The sequence below is a fragment of the Manis javanica genome, chromosome 1, assembly GCF_040802235.1.
Source record: "Manis javanica isolate MJ-LG chromosome 1, MJ_LKY, whole genome shotgun sequence".
Lineage (NCBI taxonomy): Eukaryota > Metazoa > Chordata > Mammalia > Pholidota > Manidae > Manis > Manis javanica.
Genome location: NC_133156.1, coordinates 192,155,536 through 192,179,452, shown reverse-complemented (window position 1 = coordinate 192,179,452; position 23,917 = coordinate 192,155,536). Strand labels below are relative to the sequence as shown.

General features: G+C 39.0%; 1 long non-coding RNA gene across 2 annotated transcripts in view; it reads right to left on the bottom strand.

The window, feature by feature from the left end:
* LOC140843419 (uncharacterized) overlaps positions 1 to 23,917 on the bottom strand; it is a 128,539-nt gene that overhangs the window by 69,066 nt on the left and 35,556 nt on the right. For both annotated transcript variants that reach the window (XR_012121156.1, XR_012121157.1), the window contains exons 2-3: positions 3,150 to 3,202; positions 1,764 to 1,975 (exon numbers count right to left, since the gene is read on the bottom strand). This is a non-coding gene — a long non-coding RNA (uncharacterized lncRNA). The remainder of the gene's footprint in view (positions 1 to 1,763; positions 1,976 to 3,149; positions 3,203 to 23,917) is intronic.

The window sequence follows — 23,917 nt, the reverse complement described above, 5'->3', positions numbered from 1 at the left end:
ATATGCAGAGAATTATAGTTATTTATAGTAACTGTAGTGAATTATAGTTCTCCATAGCCTGTGTTCAAAATCCAGTATCTATTTCCAACCAATCCTTTACATATATGGAAGTTACCCACTAGCAGAAGATGGTACTTAGGATGGAGAATTATGTCGTGGTTATAGAAAACGTAATGCAGGAGAAAAAATAGGAATTCAGACCTGAGAATGAGTCAGAAAAATGCCCCTACTTCTTGGTGGCAGACAATTCTTCACATGCCCCTTATGTTTCTGCTCTCGACTTGTGACAGTTTTTATTCCAGATTATCCGTTCAAGTGAATAGTCTTAGGAGGTAGAGATAGTGTCTCTCTCCAGAACAGAGGGCAGACTCATTTGCTGTCCAGGATAACAAAGGCAATGGCCCTGTTTTCATTAAATAGATTAGAGTTCCTCCAGAAAAAGACAGTGCTTCAGAGAATGAAAACTGAGATATTGAAAAATTCCTAGTACATCAAATAACCCTCAACTAGGAAAACCTAAAAGCCATGTGCAGATATCTGAGTTATAAAGTGGGTCATTAATACCATGCCCGCCATACCTAAGAATATCCTGTCTTTTTTCTTAAATCAATTACTTTGAAGTTTAAATGTTAATCTTTTTTCTAACAACAAATAAACTACAAAAAAAATGGTAGAATCCAGCCATCTTTGAAAGTAACAGATTCGTGTTACTGACTCACCAACTTGTGTTAGATAACTTTGATCCACAGGGAACACCTAGGATGTAGATATATTTAATATTTTGTTATTAATGACAACCCAGCGATAGTTTAGGAGAGAAATTTGTTCCCAGGATCTATGACTTGTTTTTCAGACTAATACAACCCGATTGTTCAAAAGATAGGTAACTACATTAAATTAGATATTTAATTCTCATTTAGCCTTATGTATATCATGTTTCTGCTACAAGTTAAGTTAAAAGCAGATCTGGCAATTTCTAGTTTGTACTTTACTCTCTTGCTTCCTGCTAAAATGAGGGAGCCTTATTTCTCATAAGTATTACCATTTGTTACCAGTGAGAGGTTCTTTAACACACAATGTTTTGGAAGAGGAGGAGCCAGTATTTGAAAGACAACTTCTTAATAACAGTGCAAATTACAATCACACTGCCAAGCTGAAACACATTTTTTTACCTATAATATTTGTAAAGATAAACAGTTTTGAGAGGACACTGCAGAAAACAGGCACTGCCATATTTTACTTAAGAGAGGAGTAAATTCATACAGCCACTATACACAGGAATTAGGCAATATATCAGAATCTTAAATGCAGAAAGCTTTAGTCCAGAAATTGAACTTCCAGAAACTTACCATACAGATACACTTGAATATATACAAAATGACACATGCACAAGGTAATTCACTGCAACACTGTTTGAAATACCAAAGGATTGGAACAACCTGAAGGCCATGTAGTACTGCACCACCATTAAAGAGAATGGCACAGATCTTTATATAATGATACCTTCAAGCAAGGTGCAAAAGAGTGTACATGGTATGGTAGCATTTGTGTAAGAATAAAAATTGGTACCTTTGTAATGTGTTGACTAGTCTGAACTACATTTCCAACAATTCCTTTTCTTTGTATCTTTCCAGTTAGGGTGGCCCTCAAGAGACATTTTTGCACAAGATTTGGAAGGCAGAAGTAAAGCAGCAGCCATTTTGATGTTTACACTTGTAAGGTGGAAGCAGGTACTTTTGTAGTTCCCACACACTGTTGGTTACCTGTTGGCTCATCTCTTTGGCATGGGGCTGTAGCCAGGTCTGCAACTGCTTTGCCTTCCCATGGATTCTCCTTCAATTTCTCCAACTCTGGACTCAGGTGTGTGTTTGGATTCCTCATGGATTACAGCCCATACTCATGAGTTCCAGCTAGCTCCTTCCTGTATTACATCCATCTTCCCTCCCTCAACTGCATGTTCCACAGACTTCAAGCTCTAGCAACAGACAGGAAGATAACAACCTCACAAGGACTGTTGAGCCAACTTCTGAAAATGCATAAGATTAAATACCTATAACAAATCTGTGTGTGTACACATACATACATATATAAATAGATATACATACACATACATACATATCACAGATATATATATATATACATATTTGTATGTAATACCTAGGACAAATAAGAAATTGGGTATTACAGTTGAATCTATAATAAGAAGTAGGGAGACTAGAAAAGGAGAAGGAAGGCTTACCATTTGTGCTTTCAAGTGTTGTACCACTTGAATCTATTATCTGCTTTAAAACTTAACATTTGTGATGTTGAAAAACTCCTTAAATTATTTTTCTCACATTTGCAAGTGGAGATAAAGATATATTTACCCTTTGTTTCTATTTCTTTAAATAGGTCAGATTTACTTTCTATATTTATAAAGTTTTGCATGTCACCGGGGATTTCAAGTTAGGGGAAAAGGGAACTTAGTATGGTTTTTCTCTCTAGAATCAGCCCTAGGCAAAAGAGGACAAAGCCAGTATATTGGTTCTCATGTGCCCTTTTTCTCTTTATCTTTCTATTATTCTCTGTCAAAGGATCCCATTTGTGGGGACACCTAAGACTTACAATACTGGAAGACACTGGAATGCCCTAAGAAAACTAGGTCTCTTAAAACCCGTATGTCAGCAGCCTGGATAACAGCTGTATAACCAATGTCAAGTAGCCTATCAAAGGTAGCTCATGTCTGAATGGCTTGTTCAGTCTACCTGAAATCAACCATACTGTATATATAGTCATAATTCCTGGGAGGGTTCTTTTTCTCAGGACTTCTGAAATAATAGAGAGAGTCCATTTTGAGAATCGATATAACATTTGATTCTTTGATAAATATGATAATTGTCAATAATTGTATAACTTTATAATTTTTATTGTGTTTCTACCTACATTGACTCATTTCTCAATTATACAGTAATAGCAAACATTAATTTCCATATATCAGGCACTATCAATGCACCATATTTCAGTGCAAAAATCTCAGCATGCTCTGGTGAATCCCGAGGATACCATCAGTAACTCCATTTTAAAAATGAATACATTAAAGCTTGAAGACACTGACACTTGTCCAATATACCCAAGTAAGTATCACAGTTAAGATTTGAACCCAGACCCACCTAACTCCAGAGCTCATGTTCATGACTTCACAGCACTCTTTCTCCCTGTAGCCCTATGAGGAAGGTAAAACAAGTTGTTATTGTTATTGTTATTATTATTATTATTATCATTTCTGTTTTATGAAAATTAAGGACCCACTGGGTATGTGATTTGCCAAGGCTTCATAGATAACACAAAGTGGAAATCAAAATAAGAATTTCTGATTCCATATATCTTACTCTGGTTTAATTAACCCCAGCTGATTGTGACATGTAGAATAGGAGTACATTCTTCTTTGGCCATGTATTCCTTACTGAGGATTATAAAAAACTGTGAGCAACTGGAAGAATAGTAGTAGTAGTCCTAGTTAACTCCTTTTTTTAGTTTTTAACTTTTGTGCATGTGTTGTCTATTTCTTGGGCATTTCAGTGGGCCTTGTGGTTGGCACAGAAGTTCTCAGGCCTCTGTAATTTCCCTGAACCTGATATTCATTACAGCTCTCTGCTCCTATGGGTGCTCTGTAGACCCAACCCTCACAGGAGTGTCTTCTCCCCCTTTCCTCACCTCTAGACCTTATCATCTTGGACAAGGCTTTCTTTCTTTCAAGTGTCCCTTTTTGTGCCACTTCTGCATTCATGTTGGCCATTTGGATATATTTCAAGCTTCTGAATTTGGGGCAGGAATTCTCAGATTTGTTCATGAGCAAAACATTTCAAAATCTTATTGTTAAAGCAATAAATTAGGGAATCAAAATAGAAAGCCAGGAATTTAAGAGTGAGGAGCAAACTAAGGGAATAAGCAGCAGTAGGCACCTAGGTAAACACTGAGTTAGGACCTATTATTTTACTTTAAAAAATTCTTTTTGAAGTATTTGAAACAAATAGTAAAGAGCATAGAATAACATACTGAACACCTGGATACCTACCCCTCAGAATTTTCTAAAACTAATGAAAACATTAGTTAATAGATTCAAGAATATTATAAAGTTCAATAGAACAAATAAAAATTTAAAAAACATAACTATTAAAGCACACACTTAGATACATCAGAGTAAAATTGAAGAAAACCAAAGATAAAGAGAATCATTTCTACCTGAAAGCAACCAGAGAGAAAAGAGACATCACCTTCAAAGCTGCACTAACAATACTGTTGGCTGACTTCTCAACAGAAACAATTGAAACCAGGGGTCAATAGAAAGATACCTTTATAAATGTTGAAAAAAATACCTGCCAACCTAGAAATCTATGCCCAGGAAAAACATTTCTTCCAAATGAAAGCAAAATAAAGACATTTTCCAGAAAAACAAGAATGGAGAGATTTGTCACCACCATACCTGCACTTGAGAAGAGAGAACAATCCCTGATGGATGCAGAGAGGAGTGAAGTGCATTAGAAAGGGTAAATATATGGGTAAAGGGTGAACATGGACATTAAGTATTTCAAGCTGTATCTTACGTGGTGTGAAATATATGGAGAATTAAAATACATTAAAACAACAGCATAAGAGTCAGGAGGGGGAGCGAAGAGAAACTTAAGTGTTTGAATTCAAGTAAATGTGTCCTTTACACATTTTAAGGAATATCAGAAAATAAATTATTAGAAATAAATTAGTGAATACATCTTTATGCTAAATTAATGAAAATCATCAGGTCAAGATCAAAATGATGTAGATTTTAATAATTTATTATATTAAAATATTTAAAATGAGTAAATCTATATGCTGCCTCATGCCCAATTTATAATAATGCAGCGTAAGATGTCACTAAAATAATAGAGCTTTTTAAAGCAAGGAGTAGGATAAAAGTCATAATTTTTTGTCAGCAAATGTGTGAATGTATTGTATACTTCATGCTTGGCTTTTGGAAATATTTTTTAAATTACACATAAAATTTAAAAATAATTCCATGTACATTAGGATGCCAATTTGTGTATTTAGTATGAAAGAAAAGGACCTTTGGGCAACCCAAGCAGTTTAGGGTGATGACACAGATCCTTGCCATTACAATGTAAAGAAGGAGTATGCCTTTTTCTTATTAATAAAGAGTGGAAGCAGGGCAATTATGAAAGAGGATATGGGAAAGAAGCACAAAGAATTGGAAGGTCTACAGTTGTAAAACTACTGATCCCACTCCCTGTACCAAGGGAGGTATTTTGGTGGTGGGGGTAGTAGATAACCCTGATGTTCTTTTCCTCATGTCAATTCACCTTTGGGGGTTCAGTCGTATGCCTCTTCTCTCCCACTTCCCTTCCTCCTTCTAGCCAAGTACAAGTCTTACAGATGCCTGTTTCAAAACTAGAGTCCAGTATTGTATTTTCTGACTGAAAAACCAACATATTCACATATCTTGCACTGTCTTTGAAGTGACTTGTATCATCACCTGTTAGTGTGATCCCTTAGCACTTGGGGGGCTGGTACACAAGTAGGCAAGGCCATCTCCTTGGCCAACCACACAATGGGTCCACATCACGCAGCAAAGTGGGCCCACTGGCTGCATGCACACCACTTGCCAACCATGAAGTGGCACTGAGCTTTTCCCTTTTATTAACAGTGTGCCTTTGCATAGCACTCGTCTTCCTCATTTCCCACCATGCTCCTCAAAGTAAGAAACACTTAGATCAAAAAAGGCTGACTAGTCTACATTGAGCTTTAAATCTTTAACTCTTTTCTGAATTTCCTTGACAAAGTAGAAATAATGTTAAGTTTTTCACATTTTCACACTACAGAATTGTAATACTTTGGGACTTGGGCTAATTCTGATAAGTCATCTATTTGGATGAGGTAGTTCAAATACAGAAGTTGTTTTCATGAAAAGAGAAAGCCCTCTCTAATTCTTCCCCAGGAGGCAGTAAGGGCCTTGAATGTGATGTTCACTTCCTTCAAGAGAACAATGTCCTATGTAAGCAGAAATGTCCTTCAATAAAGAACCTGCTATTTTCAATTCAATATCCTGCTTCAATTCACCACCAAATGCCCGTACAGAACGAATGTTCCATGCCAAGAAAATCTGATGAGCCAGCAGATCAAATCAGTGGATATAAAATCAGATTCACATTTTCATGTATTTCTTCTACTGATTTCTATTTATTTAGAAGCAAAATCAGGTACAGATAATTTCAACAAAATTAATTTGTAATATGAAGAAAAGCTTTTAAGATAGGATAAAAGTTGTCATTGTGAATTTCCCATGGCCTACAGGGCTCGCATAATGTGACCCCTGTCATCTCCAGCAGCCACAACACAATGTATGTTCTAGTTTTACCAGTCTTCTGTTAGCAACAGGAGCAGGCCAAGCTCTTTCCCATCACAGGGCCTTTCCACTTGTCTTCCCTGCCAGAATTTTCTTCCACTTTTTCTCATCTTAACTTTCACCTCTTAAAAGAAGTCTTCCCCAACCACCCTAGTCCAAAGTAGGTCATCCTCCTTAGTCCTTATCACAGCATTCTATTTCCTCCATAGCACTCATCAGAGGCTGCAACTTCATTATTTATTGTGATTATGTTCCATCTCTCCACACTGGAATGCAAGCCCCATGAAGGCAGGAATCTAATTTGTCCTACACTGCATCCCTAGATCTCACCTGGCACTGAAGACTACTAGCCAATGACATCTTCCTGATGTAGGCACTTTCACATTTAGAAAAATCATCAGTGTGATTCAAACACTAAGTGAATATCTGGATTTCATGCAGAATTGACCGTAACACAGAATTTAGGATATTGTGAAAGCCACAAACCTTAGCCTTTGGGTTTGAGATTTTGAATTTATTTTTGTTAATTCTGCATAATGGCCACTAGAGGGAGACATGGCCAAATACTATACTCAAAAATCTAAGATTTTTTTTCATTAGTAATTTAAGTCATGCAGACCAATTCTCCTCAGTTACCCTGAATGTCCAAACAACTTATTTTAAAACAAACCAAAAAAAATTATGATGGAGAATGTACTTCTGTGGGACAGATTATTCTACAGCTGGGCACCACTCATTTAGAAAGTTCTCTTTTGGGACGAGGGAAAAAGATGGAGTAGGAAGGCAAGGTGGAAACCTCCTCCCACATACACATCAAGGAAGCAACTACAGCAAATACAACTAACCCTGAAAACAGCCTGAAGACTGCAGAACAGGCTACCTACACCTAGTGAAGAAGAGAAGACCACACAGAGAAGGGCACAGTGGCAGAGGTCCAGCTGATCTCGACCTCAGCCCTTCCTGCATCCAGCCCACAGGTGGGAGAAAGAAGAAGGGAGCAGGTAGGGGAAGAAGAGCTCAGGAACTCTGCACACCTGACCCTGGAGATCTGCTGTGGGAACACGAGTCCACATTGCATTTGGTTCTGATGATTAGCAGGACTAGACACCAGGGACAGTTGGAACACTATGAGAGGCTGAGACTCCAGCCACTTGTGGAGGACAGGCACATTCCACTGGTCCCACTAAGACCAAAAACAGACGTGGCAGTCTGAAAGATTTGCCAGCAGTGGGAGGGGTGCCAGAGGGGAGAGGGTTAGATGGAGCTCTCTCCATGGGAGAAAGGGCAGATGGATGATGCTTTCCCAGCCCTCCCTCAGCACATCTGGTCATGTGCTCACAGAAGCCCCAGAAGCTCCATCCTCCCCATAGGCAGCCCAGCCCCAAGGCTCACTTGATCCAGCACCATCAGACTTTGCTGCATGGCAGGTAGAGGGAGCTTTCCCAGGTTTCTCGGCTCTGTCTCAGCCCAACTGGGAAAGAGCCTGTGGGAGCCAGCATCAAGTGCTCCTTTCTTTTTAGGGGCAGCTCAGCCAGGTGTGGGGTACCCTTATACTGCTGCCATATGATGTGACTGCACACCTGTTTGGCCCTCCATGATCATGTTAGTGGGGCCAAAGTGCAAATTGCTGCTGGGCCTGCCCCAGAGCTGTTGGGTCACCCCACCAACCCCTCTAGCCCAGCACTGCAGCCATCACTGCAGGGCAGGCTAGGAGCAGCCCTGCCCATAATGATCCCACAAGCCACCCACAAAAGGCAGCTGAGGCTGCCATGGGGGACTGAGATAGGTGACTGCTGGCAGACAGACAGAAAGGTGACCCCACCCATAGCCCACTGACAGCAACTGGGGCTCCACTACAAGGAAAACCAGGCACTGGAGAATAAAGAGTCTTGAGCTTATGGGCACCACAGAGGATGCTTTCTTCATAAAGCCATTACTCTCTAGACCAGGAAGCATAGCAGATCTATCTAACACAAAGGAAGAAACACAAAAACCCTAATAAAATGAGAAGGCAGAGAAATATATCCTAAACAAAACTACAGAATAAGACACCAGAAAGAACTCTAAATGAAATGGAGATTACCAATCTTCTTGTAAAGACTTCAGAGTAACAGTCATAAATATGCTCACTGATCTGCATAAAAGTATTGAAAATCTCAGGGAGGACTTCAACAAAGAGATAGAAGAGTTGAAAAAGAGATGCTCAGAGCTGAAGAACACGCAACTGAAATGAAACATGCAATGGAGGGAATGAATAATAAATTGCTGCAAGTAGAGGAAACAATCAATGAGATGGAAATTAGAGAACAGGAGAACAATGAAGTTGAGGAACAGAGAGGAAAAGAATCTCTAGGAATGAAAAAATGTTAAGAGAGCTGTGTGAGAACTCCAAACAAAACAATATTCACATAACAGGGGTACCAGAAGAAGAAGAGAGAGACAAAGGGATAGGAAGTCTCTTTGAGGAAATAATTGTTGAAAACTTCCCCTATCTAAGGAAGGAAATAGACACCCAGATCATGGAAGAACAAAGAGCCCCTAACAAAAGGAATCCCAGGAAGATAACACCAAGACATATAACAATTAAAATGACAGAGATTAAGGATAAGGAGAGGGTGTTGAAAGTAGCCAAAGAGAGAAAAAAGATAACTTATAAGGGAAACCCCATTAGGCTATCAGCAGACTTCTCAGCAGAAACTTTATAGGCCAGAAGGGAGTGGAATGGAATATTTAATGTATTGAAACAGAAGGACCTTCAACCAAGAATTCTCTACCCAACAAGATTATTATTCAAATTTGAAGGAGAGAGTAAACATTTCTAAGATAAACAAAGGCTGATGGAATTTATAATAATTAAACTGGCATTACAAGATATGTTAAAGGGAATTCAATAGATGGAAATGATCGTAAGCCTAAATAGTTTTCACCAGTGAAAATAAACCCACAGTAAAGGTAGTAAACAATTACTTATCAAGCAAGTATGAAATTAAAACAAAACAGAAGTAGTAAAACCAACTATACATAAAACTTCTGAAGTTATATGCAAAAAATGCATATTATGACATCCATTATGTAAATTATGGAAGAGGAAAAAGAAAAAAAGAAAAAAGAGAAGTACTTTTAGACTGTGTTTGAAATAGAACAATCATCAACTTAATATAGACTATTACATAGTTAGGAAGCTATCCACGAGCCTTACAGTAACCAGAAACCTAAAGCCTATAATAGAAACACAAAAAAATTTAGAAAGAGAAATCCAATCATAACACTAAAGAAAAACATCAAATAACAAGAGCAAAGTATATGAGAGGAAGAAAGGAACAGAGAGGAACTACAAAAACAACCAGAAAACAATAAAATGGCAATAAGCACATACCTATCAATAATTACCTTAAATGTAAATGGACTGAATGCACCAATCAAAAGACACAGAGTGGCAGAATGGATTAAAAAAACAAGACCCATCTATATGCTGCCTACAAGAGACTCATTTCAGATGGGAAGATATACACAGGCTGAAATTGAAGGGATGGAAAAAGATATTAATGCAAATAGTAGGGAAAAAAAGCAAGAGTAGCAGTACTTACATCAGACAAAATAGACTTCAAAACTGTTATATAGTTAGTACTGGAAGTTCTGGCCATGGAAATAAGACAAGAAAAAGAAATAGAAGGCATCCACATTGGTAAAGAAGAAGTAAAACTGTCACTATTTGCAGGTGACATGATATTATTTATAGAAATTCCTGAAGAGTCCACCAAAAAACTATTAACTAATAATTGGATTCAGCAAAGTTGTAGGATACAAAATTAACACATAGAAATCTGTTGTGTTCCTATATACTAACAATAAACCAGCAGAAAGAGAAATCAGGAAAACAATTCCATTTACAATTGCATCAAAAAGAATAAAATACTTAGGAATAAACCCACCCAAGCTGGTAAAAGACCAGTATTCTGAAAACTATAAGACACTCATAAGAGAACTTAAAACACAAGGAAATGGAAATATATCCCTTACTCATGGATAGAAAGAATTGTCAAAATGACCATCTTGCCCAAAGCAATTTACAAATTCAATGCAATCCCTATCAAAATTCCAACAGCATTTTTCAATGAATTTGTTCAATGGTTGAACATTTAATCTTCACATGGAGCCACAAAAGATCCCACAAAACCAAAGCAATCCTGAGGAAGAACAACAAAGCTGGGGTATTATGCTCCCTGACTTCAAGCTATGCTACAAACTTATGGTAATCAAAACTGACACTATTTGGGGTCTTATTCTGGGTTTCATTGTCTATAATATTATTTGCACACATGGAGCTGGTCAGTCCCAGCATGCCTTATACCCTTCTCATCTTTGGCCATGGCTCCAGATGGAAAGCCCTTGTGTTTTCTTTCTTTTGACCCACTGGCTCACTTTTCCCTCCCTCAAGCTTTACACTATGCCCTATTCCTTAGTAAATGCATTCCCCAGTATTTTCAAATGCCCCAAACCCCAGGAAGCCCCTCCATCCTCTTGCCATGAAAGCTGGCCCTCCTGAAGAAGTTATGGTTACCCTTCATCTGCCTCCAGTGAAGATGTTGGCTCTCCAAAGTCTCTAGTACCATAAGCAGTGTTGGCATTCACTCAGCTTCCAACTGTACTCTCAGAGCCTCACTTCTTCTGCTTTTAGATTTGTGCCAAATCCTGCAGCTCAAGTGTAATCTGTTGTTCTACTGCTGGCCAAGCCGGTATGGGAGACTTTGGGCTCTCCTTTCCATCCAGCACCATCCTTGCTCTGTGCGGCTTCAGCAATCACTCAGCTAACCAGTCTATTACCCTTTCCCCTCATCCCACTCACACCTGGGACCTCACACTGGATCTCAAACTTACCCTAGTGATCATATTTATGGCTCATCAGGAGCACCCCTCACCATACTCTTCCTTCAACCTCATTAAAATGTCCACTGCCTCTTCTCTCCATAGTTTAGGCATGTCTCTTCTTTTCCTATATAGCCTAACTGCCACTATTACTTTTTCCACCTTCTTATCCTTATCCACTTATGTTTCTCCCACAACCTTTCCCTGACCAAAAGCACAACTGGATAAATCCAGCTGTTTTCCTTTCCTGCTCTAACACTAATCCCCACTAGTAAAGATATCAATAGCAAATATTTATTGATAAAAAATATATGAATAGTGCTATTATTATTCACATATTATAAATGAGAAAAATAAAGCCCAGATGGGATGAGTAAATTGCCCTAGATCACACAGATAGCAAGCCAGACAGTCTGCCTTATCAAACACCTGTAAAATATATTAAAATTAATAGAACTACAGGGAGAAATTGGCAAGTTAAACATCAAAGTAGGAAATTTCAATTCACCTCTCCAAATTATTGATAGATCAGGCATTCAAAAAATTAGTAAAGAAACACATGATGAGAACATATTTAGCAAATTTGATTAAGTAGATAAATATGGAATCCTGTCCTCAGTAATTATATGGTACATTTACAAAAATTAATAATGACTTAGGCCAGTGAGTTTTGGCATTTTTGGTCTCAAGACCCTTTTATATTCTTAAATATTACTGAAGACTCCAAAGAGCTTTTGTTTACTTACCAGTGTTTACTGTATTAGAAATTAAAACCAGAAGATGTTTTATATATTTATTAACTTAATAAATACAGATATTTATTTTAGATAACAATAACCCCATTGTATGTCAACATAAACATTTTTATGAAAAATGGCTTTTCTTAAATTAGGACAATGGCATTGTTTTACATTTTGGCAAATCTCTTTAATGTCTGGCTTAATAAAAGAAAAAAAAACAGCTGGATTCTCCTAACAGTGTCCACATTCCAACTGCTGTGATAGGTTGTTTTGGTCAGAGTCTGTGAAGGAAGTCCAGCCTCACACATAAGAAAGAGAAAGGGAGTCCCTGAGGGCCAGCAAGGCCTTGGTGTCTCTCGGAGCTGGCCAGGCACTCACAGCTGGCCCTGGTGGTCTCCCGCTGAACGGGAGCGATGTCACAGCACATCCGTATCAGACAGGGCCACTCTATGACCACGAGGGACCAAGACAAAATCAAGACCATGAACTCATCCAAGCCACAAAACATCCCTCTGTTCTGGCTAATTTGAGAAACTGCTGCTTCTTTACTAATTACAGCTTCAGCATTGAGCTAATCTGACCTTCAGTATTAGTTTCCTGCAGCTGCTGTAACAAACTACCACAAACTTGGTGGCTTAAAGCAACAGAAATTTATTCTCTCACAGTTCTGGAGTCAGAAATGAGAAGTTAAGATGTTGACAGCCCTAAAGCTCTAGAGAGAACCTTCCTTCTCTCTTATGGCCTCTGGTTCCTCTTGGAGTTCCTTGGTCTGTAGTCACATCACTCCAGTGTCTGCTCCTGTCTTCCTATGGCTCCTTCTCTGTGTCTATCTCAAATGTCCCCCTGCCTTTTTCTATAAGGGCACCTGTCCTGGCATTAGGACACACTTGGATAATCCAGGATGACCTCATCGGGAGATCTTTAATTTATTTATGTCTGCAAAGACCCTTTTTTCAAATAATCTAATATTGGGGTTATTACAGGTTTGGGGTAAGATTTATGGGCAATATTTTGGGGGCCACCATTCAACCACTAAACTGTCCATAAGATTTATTAAGAAATCCAATCATAGAATTACCCCTGCTTCCTGACAGCATCCAATTCAGAATAAAGGTCTACTTTCTGAAACCCTCCCCAGAAATCACCTAAGACAAACCCAAATCCTATCTTTTCTAAAGCCATCATCAAGACACCAGACAGCTCCCTACAGTGTATATTCTCCTTCCCTGAATTAAATAATTAACCCAACTTGTTCAACTACAACTCTGTTCTTGGGGGTGTTTGGCTGAAAGGCATTGTCATGTGGATATGTGGCAAGAAAAGGGAGGAATATTTTAATAGGGTTTTCAGATTATTGTGGATGCTCTTCCCTGATACTATGCCAAACTTCAACAAGTAATAATTTCTTAAAGGCTAGTTGAATGTGAAATCTGAAACCATATCAATGTACTTTATGCTTTCTGTTACATTAAAATCCATCAGCCTATTTTGCACTTTGAGTCAATCTTTTGCTTGCACATAATTTTGAACATCGTTCATTGATTGTTTGGAAAATAATGGTACACTGAGTTATGCAGACCTTCCAAATGTTGACATATTTCACTATACAATATGTATTTTTTAATCACACCGAAAAAAGCTGTCAAGCTTACAGTCAGTTACAAGATTTCCTAAATTTGAATTTTCACTGTAAAGCACAAATTTTGTCACTGACAGTTATTGTCAGCAGTTTTCCTCAAAACAATAGGTCTCCTACAAACATTTTCAAGAAATTATCTGCCAAATACCAAAGTCTGAATAGCCAAGGTTTGTTGGTCAGTCATTCTCACCCATAAAAAAGAAAGTGTTGCAAGGGGGAAAAGAAAAGCTGATTCTTCTCTCAACTCAATGATCACAAGGTGCTTTTCCACAGGCAACCATCATACTTCAGAAAGCAGCAAGAGCACTGTCTGTCCTTTCCAGTTTGCCAAACAGAATAATAAAAAGATGTGTTCTCAAGGTTCAAGACTAATGAAAAGTCTATAATTTTCTTTTACTGCTTCACCAGGGCCATCCTAAGTGAAAACAGCTTTGTTTTCTCCCTGCAAGTTTGTGGTGGCAGAGAATACAATGCCTACAAGTACAGTTTGATGCCACTGCCTGGAAGCATGCTTGGCCACCAGCACTTTTACCCACCACCAGTGCAAATAGCAACACACTGAGAAAGGCAAACTCTAACCCAGCATGGTGATGAAAAGAATCCTGATTTCAATGGATTAAAGATGGTGGCGTGAGAGGAGAGACAGAGACTTCCTCCTAAAACTGGATACAATTAGAAAATATAGCTGGTGCAACTAATCCTGAGAGAGCAACAGGAAAGAGGACGGCATCAGACTGCACACACCTGGAGAAAAGAGCAGACCTCACTGAAGGGGGTAACATACCAGAGCTGTGGCTCTGTGGGACCCGAGCCCTTCCCCAACCCCAGTTCACTGGCAGGAGGAAGAGAAACGGAGCAGGAAGGGAGTGGAAGGCTTGGGACTGCTGAATACCTAGCTCTGGAGATCTGCTCTGGGAGCACAAACCTACATTTCATGGTGCTTTCATGAGACTCGCATGACTACTGGGTTGGAAAGTTAATACAGGCAGAGTTCCTGGGGAGACTGGGATTCTGGCTGCTTGTGGAAAGTAGGGATCCATATCCGGCTGCTCTGGGAAAAAAACTTATACCTGTGTGTCTGGCCCACTGGCTCAGGCAGTGGAGACAGGCACAGCAGCCGGGAGGCAGGGAATGGCTCTTTCCTCCCCCCAGGCACCAGTACCGCTCCCCTGTGACCCCCAACATTGCTTCAGGGTCTGAGCAGCTCCAGAATAGAGCTTCTGGACACTAGAGGGCGCCATATACAAGCGTGAAATGCCAAAGGAACCTTGTCCAGAGTAAAATTCTTAATACAACTCCTGAGAAAGATTTAAATGATATGGACCTCATGACTCTTCCTGAAAGGGAGTTCAAAATAAAAATCATCAACATTCTATTGGAGGTGTATAGAAAGACATCCAAGAACTCAGGAATGAATTCAGGTCGGAGATCCAATCGTTGAAGAGCATGATGGAGGGTATTAAAAGCAGGTTGGATACAGTGGAGGAGACAATAAGTGAAATAGAAACTAGAGAAGAGGAATACAAAGAAGCTGAGGCATGGAGAGAAAAAAGGATCTCTAAAAATGAAAGAATATTGAGAGAACTGTGTGACCAATCCAAGCAGAACAATATTCACATTATAGGGATACCAGAAGAATAAGAGAGAGAGAAAGGGATAGAAAGTGTCTTTGAGGAGGTAGTTGCTGAAAACTTCCCCAATCTGGGGAAGGAGAAAGTCTCTCATGCCATAGAGATCCATAGATCTCCAAAAACATAAAGGACCCAAGGAAGACAACACCAAGACACATAGTAATTAAAATGGGAAAGATCAAGGATAAGGACAGACTGTTAAAAGTAGCCAGAGACAGAAATAAGATCACATACAAAGGAAAGCCCATCAGGCTAACATCAGACTTCTCAGCAGAAACCTTACAGGCCAGAAGGGAGTGGCATGATGTATTAAATGCCATGAAGCAGAAGGGCTTGGAACCAAGATTACTTTATCCAGCAAGGTTATCATTTAAATTTGAATGAGGGATTAAACAATTTCCAGATAAGCAAAAGCTGAGAGAATTTACCTCCCACAAACCATCTCTACAGTCTATTTTGGAGGGACTGCTATAGATGGAAGTGTTCCTAAGGTTGAATAGCTGTCACCAGAGGTAGTAAAACCACAGTAAAGAAGGTAGAAGAACTAATTATGAAGCAAATGCAAAATTAAATTAACTATCCTCAAAGTCAATCAAGGGATAGACAAAAAGTACAGAATTTGACACCTAATATATAAAGAATGAAGGAGGAAAAAAAGGATGAGAAATAGAAAAGAACCTTTAGATTGTGTTTGTAAGAGCATACTAAGTGAGTTAAGTTAGACTCTTAGATAGTAAGGAAAGTAACCTGGAACCTTTGGTAACCACAAATCTAAAGCCTGAAATGGCAATAAGTACATAACTATCAATAATCACCCTAAATGTAAATGGACTGAATGCACCAATCAAAAGACACAGAGTCACTGAATGGATAAAAAAAAACAAGACCCATCTATATGTTGCTTACAAGAGACTCACCTCAAACCCAAAGACATGCACCGACTAAAAGTCAAGGAATGGAAAAAGATATTTCATGCAAACAATAGGGAGAAAAAAGCAGGTGTTGCAGTACTCGTATCAGACAAAATAGACTTCAAAACAAAGAACGTAACAAGAGATAAAGAAGGATATTACATAATGGTAAAGGGCTCAGTCCAACAAGAGGATATAACCATCATAAATATACATGCACCCAACACAGGAGCAGCAGCATATGTGAAACAAATACTAACAGAATTAAAGGAGGAAATGGAATGCAATGCATTCATTTTAGGAGCCTTCAACACACCACTCACTGCAAAGGAAGATCCACCAGACAGAAAATAAGTAAGGACACAGAGGCACTGAACAACACACTAGAACAGATAGGATCTAATAGACATCTTTAGAACTCTACACCCAAAAGCAACAGGATACACATTCTTCTTAAGTGCACATAGAACATTCTCCACAATAGACCACATACTAGAACACAAAAAGAGCCTCAGTAAATTAAAAAAGATTGAAATACTACCAACTGACTTTTCAGACCACAAAGGTATAAAACTAGAAATAATTTGTACAAAGAAAGCAAAAAGGCTCACAAATACATGGAGGCTTAACAACATGCTCCTAAATAGTCAATGGATCAGTGACCAAATTAAAATGGAAATCCAGCAATATATGGAAACAAATGACAACAACAACACAAAGCCCCATCTTCTGTGGGATGCAGCGAAAGCAGTCTTAAGAGGAAAGTATATAGCAATCCAGGCACACTTGAAGAAGGAAGAACAATCCCAAATGAATAGTCTAATGTCACAATTATCAAAATTGGAAAAAGAAGAAAAAATGAGGCCTAAAGTCAGCAGAAGGAGGGACATAATAAAGATTACAGAAGAAATAAATACAATTGAGAAGAATAAAACAATATAAAAAAATCAATGAAACCAAGAGCTGGTTCTTTGAGAAAACAAACAAAATAGATAAATCTCTAGCCAGACTTATTAAGAGAAAAAGAGAATCAACACACATAACAGAACCAGAAACGAGAAAGGAAACATCACAACAGACCCAACAGAAATACAAAGAATTATTAGAGACTACTATGAAAACCTATATGCTAAGAAGCTGGAAAACCTAGAAGAAATGGACAAATTCCTAGAAAAATACAACCTTCCAAAACTGACCATGAAAGAAACACAAAATCTAAACAAACCAATTACCAGCAAAGAAATTGAAGCGGCAATCAAAAAACTACCCAAGAACAAAACCCCTGGGCCAGATGGATTTACCTCAGAATTTTAAAAGACATACAGAGAATATATAATACCCATTCTCCTTCAAGTTTCCCAAAAAATAGAAGAGGAGGGAATACTCCCAAACTCATTCTAAGAAGCCAACATCACCCCAATGCCAAAACCAGGCAAAAACCCCACCAAAAAAGAAAATTACAGACCAATATCCCTCATGAACGTAGACGCAAAAATACTCAACAAAATATTAGCAAACTGAATTCAAAAATACACCAAAAGGATCATACACCATGACCAAGTGGGATTCATCCCAGTGATGAATGATGGTACAACATTGGAAAATCCATCAACATCATCCACCACATAAACAAAAAGAAGGATGAAAACCACATAATCATCTCCATAGATGCTGAAAAAGCATTAGACAAAATTCAACATCCACTTATTATAAAAATTCTCAACAAAATGGGTATAGAGGGCAGGTACCTCAACATAATAAAGGACATATATGATAAACCCACAGCCAATATCATACGGAACAGCAAGAAGCTGAAAGCTTTCCCTCTGAGATTGGGAGCAAGACAGGGATGCCCACTCTCCCCACTATTATTTAACATAGTACTGGAGGTCCTAGCCATGGCAATTAGACAAAACAAAGAAATACAAGGAATCCAAATTGGTAAAGAAGAAGTTAAACTGTCACTATTTGCAGATGACATGACATTATACATAAAAAAAACCCTAAAGACTCCACTCCAAAACTACTATAACTGATATTGGAATACAGAAAAGTTGCAGGATACAAAATCAACACACAGAAATATGTGGCTTTCCTATACACTAACAATTAACTGATAGAGAAATCAGGAAAACAATTCCATTTACAATTGCATCAGAAAGAACAAAATACTTAGGAATAAACCTTACCAAGGAAGTGAAAGACCTATACCCTGAAAACTATAAGAGAGTCTTAAGAGAAATTAAAGAGGACACTAACAAATGGAAACTCATCCCATGCTCTTGGCTAGGAAGAATTAATATCGTCAAAATGGCCATCCTGCCCAAAGCAATATACAGATTTGATGCAATCCCTATCAAATTACCAATAACATTCTTCAATGAACTAGAACAAATAGTTCAAAAATTCATATGGAAACACCAAAGACCCTGAATAGCTAAAGCAATCCTGAGAAGGAAGAATAAAGTAGGGGGGATCTCGCTCCCCAACTTCAAGCTCTACAACAAAGCCACAGTAATCAAGATAGTTTGGTACTGGCACAATAACAGAGCCACAGACCAGTGGAACAGATTAGAGACTCCACATTAACCCAAACATATATGGTCAATTAATATTTGATAAAGGAGCCATGGACATACAAGGGGGAAATGACAGTCTCTTCAACAGATGGTGCTGGCAAAACTGGACAGCTACATGTAAGAGAATGAAACTGGATCACTGTCTAACCCCATACAGAAAAGTAAATTTGAAATGGATCAAAGACCTGAATGTAAGTCATGAACCCATAAAACTCTTAGAAGAAAACATAGGCAAAAATCTCTTGGACATAAACATGAGTGACTTCTTCATGAACAAATCTCCCTGGGCAAGGGAAACAAAAGCAAAAATGAACAAGTGGGAGTATATCAAGCTGAAAAGCTTTTGTACAGCAAAGAACACCATCAATAGAACAAAAATGTACCCTACAGTATGGGAGAATATATTCATAAATGACAGATCTGATAAAGGGTTGACATCCAAAATATATGAAGAGCTCATGCACCTCAACAAACAAAAAGCAAATAATCCAATTAAAAAATGGGCAGAGGAGCTGAACACACAGTTCTCCAAAGAAGAAATTCAGATGGCCAACAGACACATGAAAAGATGCTCCACATTGCTTGTCATCAGAGAAATGCAAATTAAAACCACAATGAGATATCACCTCACACCAGTAAGGATAGCTGTCATCCAAAAGACAAACAACAACAAATGTTGGCAAGGTTGTGGAGAAAGGGGGACCCTCCTACACTGCTGGTTGGAATGCAAATTAGTTCAACCATTGTGAAAAGCAGTATGGAGGTTCCTCAAAAAGCTCAAAATAGAAATACCATTTGACCTAGGAATTCCACTCCTAGAAATTTACCCTAGGAATGCAGCAACCCAATTTGAAAAAGACAGATGCACCCCTATGTTTATCACAGCACTATTTACAATAGCCAAGAAATGGAAGCAACCTAAGTGTCCATCAGTAGGTGAATAGATGAAGAAGTAGTACATATACACAAAGGAATATTATTCAGCCATAAGAAGAAAACAAATCCTACCATTTGCAGCAACATGGATGGAGCTAGAGGGTATTATGCTCAGCGAAATAAGCCAGGCAGAGAAAGACAAGCACCAAATGATTTCATCCGTGGAGTATAAGAACAAAGAAAAATTGAAGGAACAAAACAGCAGCAGAATCACAGAACCCAAGAATGGACTAACAGTTACTAAAGGGAAAGGGACTGGGCAGGAGGGGTGGGACGGTAGGGATAAGGGCAGGGAAAAAGAAAGGGGGCCTTATGATTAGCATGTATAATGGGGGGGGGCACATGGGGAGGCCTGTACAACACAGAGAAGACAAGTAGTGAGTCTACAGCATCTTACTACGCTGATGGACAGTGACTGTAATGGGGTTTGTGGGGGGGGACTTGGTGAAGGGAGGAGTCTAGTAACCATAATGTTCTTCATGTAATTGTAGATTAATAATAATAAAATGAAAATAATTAAAAAATAAAAGCAAAGAAGAAAAGGAATAGGAAACTGAACATTGGCATACAGACATCTGGATGAATTTAGAGGAGGCTGAAATCTTGAAACTCATAAATCTCTCAGTGTCTCTCTTGCCAGTGGATACCTCCTGCCTTCCCATCTCTGAGGAAACTAACCATACAGTGATTGAATCTTCATAGTAACTTTTTGTTAACTTCTCTTTGCTAAAAAAAATAAAAAAGAATACTGATTTTGCAACTCTCCTCATAGGGTCTTAGGAAGACTGCACCTTGAGAACTTCTGCTTCAGGGTATAAGGCAAGTCTCAACCAATTGCAAAGAATCTGTATCAACCATACAGACAGAAACCTCTACCCATAATGCAATTAAGTTTAGATTCAATCACAAAAAAGAACAATGTGCCCTCATATTCAGAAGTTTTACAACACTTTTCTAACAATTCATTGGTCAAGGGAGAAACCATAACCTAAATGAAAAGCATACTTAGAACTGAGTGATAATAAAAGTACAATATGACAAAACTTGTGAGATACAGCAAAATTGATACTCAATGAAAATTTATGGTCTACAATGCTTATATTAGAAAAGAAACACTAAAAATTAATGTCCTAAATAACACAAGTTAACAAGTTGAAAATAGCAACAGAACAAGCCAATAAAAACATAGAAAGGAGATGACAGTAAGGATAAGAGAAGAAACTGAAAGACAGAAGAGAAAAAAGAAATGATTCGGAGGATCAGTAACCCAAAAGTTGATTATTTGAAAAGATACAAACCTCCAACAAAATAAATAGCAGAATTGAGGGGGCAGGGCAAAGAATCAGTAAGCTGACAAAATATTACAATTCTTTTCATCTCAATTCTTTTAGATAAATATGTTCTCTGGAGATGGGTAAGATTCCTCAAGGGAGGAACAACCTAAGACAGGCACAGTAGCAGGGGGGCCATCAGGTGAGAAATCAGGGAACAACAGTGGTGAAGCTTAGAACCTCACCGCACCCCCCCCCCTGTTTTGAGAGAAAGCTTCTGCATCCGTGGATGTTTTATTGCCCTTGTCTAGCTCAGATTAGCACATAGTCTACAGGCACACACATGATCATCTACAATTGCTCTCTTACAACACTAAACTATGTTTTCTACCTTTATCTTGCATCTACCTACCACTTCAGCATTTTATTAAAAATAATAATAATAATAATAATAATAATAATAATAATAATAATAATAATAAAGGGAGAAATGTGGGATCCACATGTAAATCAAGTATAAAAATCAAACGAATATTCATATTTGACCTGATTGTTTATAGTTCATAATGCGTGATCAAAACCGAAAGTTTCTGTGATGAATGCCTTTGTACTGTTCACCATGTAAGAACTTATCCACTATGTAAGAATTTGTTCACCATGTAAGAACTTGTTCATTATGCTTCAGAAGATTGGAGACTGACGAGAATTAGGCTTGAGATGGATTAATAATTGTGCATTGAGCATTGACCCCCCTATACAGAATTTTATTGTTATTAACAACCATTTGATAAATAGATATGAGAGACGGCCTCTCAAAAAAAAAATGTTCTCTGGAAATCAGGACGTTGACAAGCTATCTGCACTCCTACATTCACTGCAGCATCATTCACCACAGCCAGGACGTGAGAACAACCTGGATGTCCCCTGAGAGATGAATGGGTAGAGAACATGTGGTATGTACATACAGTGGAATGTAATTCAATCTTAAAAAAAGAAGGAAATCCCACCATATGACAACATGAATGAACCTGGAGGACATTATGCTATGGAAATAAGCAAGTAAAGAAGAACAAATCGTTTTATTCCACTTAGGTGAGGTATCTAAAATAGTCAAATTCACAGCAGCAGGTAGTAGAATGGGGGTTTCTGGGGAAGGAGGAGGGAAAAATGGGGAGTTGTTCACTGGTATAAAGTTACAGATATACAAGATGAGTAACTTCTAAAGATCTGCTGCACAACAGAGTGCCTATAGCTAAAAATGCAGTATTGTGCACTTTATAATTTTAAACAAGTAGACCTCATATTAAATTTTCTTATCATAAAAAATGCAGGGGTGGAGAGGGGGCTCAAGATGGCGGCCTGAGTAGGGCAGTGGAAATCTCCTCCCAAAACCATATATATTTTTGAAAATACAACAAGTTCAACTATTCCTAAAAGAGAGACCCGAAGATACAGTATAACAGCCAGGCTACATCTACATGTGCGAGAACTCAATGTCTCATGAAAAAGGTAAGACACAAAGCTGTGACCCAGAGGAACCCAAGCACTCCCCCCACCACAGCTCACTGGTGGGAGGAAGAGAATCAGAGTAGGGAGGGAGTGGAAGCACAGGACTACTAAATAACCAGCCCTAGTAATCTGCACCAGGAGCCCAGACACATAGCATGGTGTACTGGATATTAGAGAAATGGAAAAGTAAAATCTGAGATGGAGACTGTGAGAGGGTGCCCAGAGCTGGCTCCCCTGGGACAAAAGAAAAGCAGGCACTTTTTAAAAGTCTTAAAAGGACAAGAGCTGAACAGCTGGACAAAATCATCCCAGCACACTCAGCCCAGCAGGCTGGGAATCTTGAGGAACTTCAGGCCCCATAACCCCCTGGGGGATAAAGCAGCCCTGAAGTCCCTCACGGTGTCAAGCAGCCTGCCATTCTTTCCCCCTGGCCAGTGCTACAAGCAAACCAGCAGACCCACCACAGCTGTGGAGCAGCTGGAGAACAGCCCCACACACAGCAGCCACACAGAGTCTCCTCCAAGCATGCAGCTAACTGGGACATACAGAGGAAGCCAGAGCAAGGTCCGGATGGCATGAAAGGGCACCATTCTCACAGGAGAACACACCCGGCATGTCTTCCAACCCCCGCACTGTGCTAGGCTATCCCTAGGGCTTCCCCACCCATGGCAGCTCAGGAGATTATCCCAGAGTCTGCTCCCAGTGTGCAGATAACTAGCACATGCAGTGGAAGCCAGAGCAAGATCTGGAAGGCACGATGGGGTGCACAGGAGAACACACTCAGCGCATTTGTAAAGCCCCACAGTGCGCTAGGCTATCCCGAGGGGTGCCCCACCCATTGCAGCTCAGGAGATTATCCCAGAGACTGTTCTCAGTGTGCGGGTAGATGGCACAGGCAGCAGAGAAGGGCAAGGTGACCAACAAGTAGGAAGGGACTTTGTTCTTCCACCTGACACATGCGCTACCTGCCTGAGACCACTTCTATCATCATGAAAAGGCAGAAGAATCTGATCCAGTCAAAAATCACTCAGACAACCCCAGAGAGAGGGCCTGGTGCAATAGATATAACCAACCTTCCTGAAAAAGAATTCAAAATAAAAGTCAGAACGATGTTGATGGAACTGCAGAGAAATATGCAAGAGCTAAGGGATGAAGTCCAGAGGGAGATAACAGAAATGAAAAAATCAATAGAAGGTCTTAAGAGCAGAATGGATGAGGTGCAAGAGACTGTTAATGGAATAGAAATCAGAGAACAGGAACACAGAGAAGCTGAAGCAGAGAGAGATAAAAGGATCTCTAGGAACGAAAGAATATTAAGAGAAATGTGTGACCAATCTAAATGGAACAATGTTTGCATTATAGGGGTACCAGAACAAGAAGAGAGAGAAAAAGGGATAGAAAGTGCCTTTAAAGAAATAATTGATGAAAACTTCCCCAAGCTGGGTAAGGAAATAGTCTC